Source organism: Pseudopodoces humilis, chromosome 16, assembly GCF_049639895.1.
Source record: "Pseudopodoces humilis isolate 2021_Gansu_Grassland_sample_001 chromosome 16, ASM4963989v1, whole genome shotgun sequence".
Lineage (NCBI taxonomy): Eukaryota > Metazoa > Chordata > Aves > Passeriformes > Paridae > Pseudopodoces > Pseudopodoces humilis.
Genome location: NC_142215.1, coordinates 1,200,538 through 1,207,295, shown reverse-complemented (window position 1 = coordinate 1,207,295; position 6,758 = coordinate 1,200,538). Strand labels below are relative to the sequence as shown.

The following is a 6,758-nucleotide window of genomic DNA, read 5'->3' as shown; positions in this document are numbered from 1 at the left end:
ATACAATACAATACAATACAATACAATACAATACAATACAATACAATACAATACAATACAATACAATACAATACAATACAATACAATACAATACAATACAATACAATACAATACAATACAATACAATACAATACAATACAATACAATACAATACAATATAATATAATATAATATAATATAATACAATATAATATAATCTGGGAACTGCCCCGCGTTCCGCCTTTTTCCCGTGGAACGGAGATTCCTCCTTTTCTGGAGTTTATCCCAAAAACACCCAAATGTCCTCCTGGGAATGCCGGCGGTGAGGTCTGGAGCCTCCTGCCCTGGAGGTGTCCAGGGAATTCCTGGATGTGGCACCCAGGTGGGGACTGGGAACAGCTTGGACTCGCTGACCTTGGAGGGCTTTTCCGACCTCAGGGATTCCGGAATTCCATTTTCCAAGCGCTGCTCTCCCTTCTCCGGATTTTTCACCCTGGTACAGGTGGATTAGGCCTAAGGTCCAGTTAGCCTCACTAAAAGGATAAATAATTAAAAATATTTCTATTTATAGATATAAATATAAAAATATATATAATAAATATATTAATAATATATAAAACAATAATAGTTAAAAAATATAAATATATAGTTATTTATATATAATAAATATATTAATATATAGTTATTTATATATAATAAATATATTAATATTATTTATTATATTTATGTATTAAATTATATACATAGTTATTTATATAGATGATAAATGTTTTAATATATATTTATGTATTAAATTATATATTATTTTAAAGTTATGTATTTAATTATTATATAAAATTATATATTATAATTAAATATCTATACATAAACATTATATATATTATAAAAATAAAATATATTTAAATATAAATATATTTAAATATAAATATATAAATATATAAATATATAAATATATACATATATACATATATACATATATTAATATATACATATATAAATGTATAAATATATTTATATATAAATATATAAATATATAGATATATAAATATAATTATATAAATATATAAATATATAAATATATAAACATATAGGTATATTATAAAAATATATCAAAATATCAAAATATAAATATATTATATAAATACAAATATATTTAAACATATAAACATATATAAAATAAAAATATAAAGAGTTAAAATATAATGATATATAGAGATAAAATAATATTTTTAATAAAATACGTAATAATATAAATATTATGATAACATAATAATAGAAACACCATAACAAAATATACAGAAATATAAACAAATAATCTAAAATAAAAACAATACATTATAGATATTATATAACAATTCCTCATTCCAAGTATAAACCAATAATTCCTCATTCCAAGTTGCTTTTCCAGGGACAGCCCCGCCAGGGATTTAGGGATTTGATCCTGGAATAAATAAGTTGGGGCTGAACTTATTTTTAAATTCAATTTTTGTTTAACTGGAGGCAGCTCTATTTATTTATTTGTGCTCTGGGAGGGGAATTTTATGGGTAAACAGAATCTTTATTAATATTTTCTTTGTTAACTCATTGATGTTGCTAAAGAGCTTTGAAGATGAAAGCGCCGCGCGCAATAAATATTAACGTTATCCCAACGTTGCCAGCATTCCAGCTCCAACGTTTCTCATCCAAGAATCTCCCAGCGCTTTTCCAAATGTGAATTCATTTCCTCTCGGTCCGGGGAGGCACCTTTTATCATCAGCATCCTCATTTCCCCGGGGAGGCGTCCTCGGAGCGTTTCACCCCGCCGATTCGGGAAAAAACTGGAGCTGTTTTTGGGATTGATCCAACAATTCCCGCCTCCCGTTTTCCCAGCTTTGCTGCCCGACCACATTCCCGGCCTGGGAGTGGGGTGTGACACTCGGCTCCTTTATTGGTGGCGCTTAAAAAAATCCAGACAACCTTCATGAACCCCACCCAGGGCAGGGGAGGAAAGGAAACTTCCAAATCAGGATGGTCCCGGCCGGGAATCCAGGAATTTTCAGGATTTTGGATGTGCAGGATGAAATCTGGACCAGATGTTGAGTCAGAATCTTGGAATTTTTATATAAAATATGATTAAAAGGGAAATATTTCCTGGAACGCAGCAGAGGTGAAGGTCTGAGCTGAAGGAAAGGAAACTCTTCCAAATCAGGATGATCCCAGCCAGGAATCCATGAATTTTCAGGATTTTGGATATGCAGGATGAAATTTTGATGTGATGTTGAGTCAGAATCTCATAATTCTTATTTAAAATACGATTAAAATGGAAATATTTTCTCAAATATTCTTCTTCCTTCTCGTGCTGCATCCGCAGGTGAAGATCTGAGCTGAAGGAAATGAAACTCTTCCAAATCAGGATGATCCCAACCGGGAATCCACCGATTTTCAGGATTTTGGATGTGCAGGAGGAAATTCTGACAGGATGTTGAGTCAGAATCTTGGAATTCTTATTTAAAGTATGATTAAAATGGAAATATTTTTCTTCCTTCTCGTGCTGCATCCACAGGTGAAGATCTGAGCTGAAGGAAATGAAACTCTTCCAAATCAGCACGATCCCAGCCAGAAATCCACCGATTCTTGGGGTTTTTGATGTGCAGGCAGAAATCTTGACAGGATGTTGAGTCAGAATCTTGGAATTTTTATTTAAAACACGATTAAAATGGAAATATTTCCTGGAATGCAGCAGAGGTGAAGTTCACAACTTCTCCCAAAAGTCCCCTCCCCAATCCAGAGGGGAGTGAGCGTCGAGCCGAAACGAAAAGAGGATTTGGAGCCAGCGTGACGTGACGGCAGCTTGGAACAACGAGGAGTTCCAAAATAGCGCTATTGACTGCTGGAAAAACAACATCCATATAATTTGCAGGTAATTATTGCGGTGTAATTAGCTGGGTTGTTTCCACATGAGCCATCTGAAATGAACCCTGGATTTGCAGCGTTCCTGTGACTCAGGGGATGATGGAAAAAGAGGAATTGGGAGAAATTTGGGGTTTTTTCCCTAGCTGAGCCCGTCTCGGGGCTTTATCCGGGGTTTATCCTGGTTTTTAGGCAAAAAAACTGGGAATTTGGAGCAAAATCTACTCCATGGGAATTCCATGTGTGGGCTGTAATGGGAATTATAGAACAGGGAAGAGGTTCAGATTGGAGCAGATTTTTCTAGATCATTCTCTGTGAAAAATTATTATATATATCATATTTAATATACTCTAATCTAATATATACTATTATATACTATAATATACTCTAATATACTATACTATAATGTAATATGATAATATAATATGATAATACAAAATATAATATAATGCAATGTAATGTAATACAATATAATACAATATAATACAATACAATACAATACAATACAATATAATATAATACAATATAATATAAAATAAAATAAAATAATATAATAAAATATAATATAAAATAAAATAATAAATATAATATAATATGATAATATAATATGATAATACAAAATATAATGTAATGTAATGTAATGTAATGTAATGTAATGTAATACAATATAATATAATATAATATAATATAATATAATATAATATAATATAATATATATATGAAACTCTGGGTTTGTTGAGGCTGGAAGTCTGGGGAGTGCAATTAAAATACAAAATTAATCATCACCTCTGTGATGATGTTTTGGGAAAAAATATCCAAAATAATTCATTTTATTTATTTCATAAAATAATTTTATAACATATTATTTATTTATTTATAAATTTATTTATTTATTTATTTATAACTATTATTTATTTATTTATTATTTAATATATAACATTAGCATTATTATTTATTCATTATTATAATATATTATATATTATTATAATAAATAAAAAGAATAAATAATATTTATTATTTGTAGTAATAAATAATAAACAATTATTCATTATTATTTATTAATCTTTATTATTTCTTTATTACTTTTATTTATTATTCTTTATTTTTTCTTTATATTTATTATTTGTTTTATAATTTATTTTATTTATTTTATTATAATGTTATATATTATATTATTTCTATTTCTATTTCTACTTATATTCCTATTTCTATTTCTACTTCTATTTCTATTTCTATTTCTATTTCTATTTCTATTTCTATTTCTATTATTTCTATTTCTATTTCTACTTATATTTATATTTTAGTTATATTTATATTAGTATTTATTTTTATATTTATATTTATATAATTTATAATATTTATAATATTTACAATATTTATATTATTTATAATATTTATAATATTTATTATATTTATAATATTTATATTATTTATAATATTTATAATATTTATTATAGTTATAATATTTATTATATTTATTATAGTTATTATATTTATTATATTTATATTTATATTTATATTATAATATTATAATATTTATTTAATTTAACCACACCTTTCTATCATTTTTCTGCTCCATGTTTGAAGCTTTTTGGCCAATCTGAAGCTTCTGGAGGAGCTGATATTTTATCTTTTGCCTGGCTTTGAATTCCTCAGCTCCTCAGGACCTGCCCTGGTTGTTTTTTACTCTTCCTCCTTGTGCTGCGTCCACAAATGATGAAAATTGGTGCTAATGACCAAAAAAAACCCCCAAAAAAATCCCAATGGTGATTCATGGAAATGGAATTTTGTTGACAAAAAGAAAAGTGGATTTAACTCAGCCAAAGGAAATGCTTTTCCAACTGGGGAGGAATATCTGAGGAACGACCATTTCTTCTCCGAGACAGAACTGTCCCAGCTTGAATTCACAAAATAAACGGAATAATTCAAATGAGAGCCTGGAGAAAAGCGACCAGATCCACCCAAAACGGGCGCTTTTGCCAGGGAAAAGACCCAAAAGTGGATTTTGGGTGGGTGAAATGAAGGTGAGGAGGGCAGGACACGCTGTCCCTTCCCGAGGGGACACAGCTCGGCCCAGGGATTCCAGAATCCTGGAATGGGTGGGCTTGGAAAGCCCCTCAAAGCTCCTCCCGTCCCCCACGTCACCCCAGGTGTCCCCAAACCCCGTCCAGGTGTCCCTCACCCTGTCCCTGATGTCCCCAGGTGTTCCCAAACCCTGTCCAGGTGTCCCTCACCCTGTCCCTGATGTCCCCAGGTGTCCCCAAACCCTGTCCAGGTGTCCCTCACCCTGTCCCTGATGTCCCCAGGTGTTCCCAAACCCTGTCCAGGTGTCCCCAAACCTGTCCCTGATGTCCCTAGGTGTCCCCAAAAACCCTGTCAAGGTGTCCCTTAGAACCCCCCCAAGCCCATTCCCAATGGCCCCAGGTGTCCCCAAACCCCGTCCAGGTGTCCCCAAACCCTGTCCAGGTGTCCCTCACCCTGTCCCTGATGTCCCCAGGTGTCCCCAAACCCTGTCCAGGTGTCCCTCACCCTGTCCCTGATGTGCCCAGGTGTCCCCAAACCCTGTCCAGGTGTCCCCAAACCTGTCCCTGATGTCCCCAGGTGTCCCCAGGGCTGGTTTTGATAGTCCCAGATGTCCCCAGCTGTCCCCAGTCTTGGTCTTGGTGTCCCTTAGACCCCCTCAATCCCGTCCCCAATGTCCCCAGGTGTCCCCAGCTCTGCTCCCGGTGTCCCTAAGCCTGGCCCCGATGTCTCTCAGTGTCCGCAGCCCTGCTCTTGACACCACGTGTCCACAATCCTGCTCCTGGTGTCTCTTGGTGTCTCCAACCCTGTCCCAAACATCCTCAGGTGTCCCCAAACCCTGTCCAGGTGTCCCTTACATGGTCCATGATGTCCCCAGGTGTCCCCAAACCCCATCCAGGTGTCCCCAACCCTGTCCAGGTGTCCCCAAACCCCGTCCAGGTGTCCCCAAACCCTGTCCAGGTGTCCCCAAACCCTGTCCAGGTGTCCCTCACCCTGTCCAGGTGTCCCCAAACCCTGTCCCTGATGTCCCCAGGTGTCCCCCCACTCACTCGCATGCAGGTGGCCCAGACCAGTACAGCCATGGAAGGGGACTGGGGCATACTGGGGACACTGGGGGACACTGGGGGACACTGGGGGACACTGGTGGACACTGGGGGACACTGGGGGACACTGGGGGATACTGGGAGCCCCTCCCAGCCCCATCTCATCCCGGGAATGCAAATCCTGGGAAAGAAAGGGCTGATTGTTGGGGCCACGGCCATTGTCCTGCAGCTGCAGGGCTCTGGGGAGCGACAGGGCTGGGAATTCTGACATTCCAGGATGGAATTCTGACATTCCAGGATGGAATTCTGACATTCCAGGCTGGGAATTCTGACATTCCAGGATGGGAATTCTGACATTCCAGGCTGGGAATTCTGACATTCCAGGATGGGAATTCTGACATTCCAGGATGGAATTCTGACATTCCAGGCTGGGAATTCTGACATTCCAGGCTGGGAATTCTGACATTCCAGGATGGAATTCTGACATTCCAGGATGGGAATTCTGACATTCCAGGCTGGGAATTCTGACATTCCAGGATGGGAATTCTGACATTCCAGGATGGAATTCTGACATTCCAGGCTGGAATTCTGACATTCCAGGATGGAATTCTGACATTCCAGGATGGGAATTCTGACATTCCAGGATGGAATTCTGACATTCCAGGATGGAATTCTGACATTCCAGGATGGGAATTCTGACATTCCAGGATGGAATTCTGACATTCCAGGATGGAATTCTGTCATTCCAGGATGGGAATCTGGGCTTGGAATTTTGTCATTTCCACAGCACAGGCAGGAAAGTTTATTTTCTAAGCAGCAGCCCTC

At 36.4% G+C, this 6,758-nt stretch overlaps 1 long non-coding RNA gene across 1 annotated transcript; it reads left to right on the top strand.

The window, feature by feature from the left end:
- Window positions 1–1,556: 1,556 nt before the first annotated feature.
- On the top strand, window positions 1,557–4,803 carry LOC106628123 (uncharacterized). The gene is made up of 2 exons (XR_001331403.2): window positions 1,557–2,878; window positions 4,456–4,803. It is a non-coding gene; the product is annotated as an uncharacterized LOC106628123 (long non-coding RNA).
- Window positions 4,804–6,758: the final 1,955 nt, after the last annotated feature.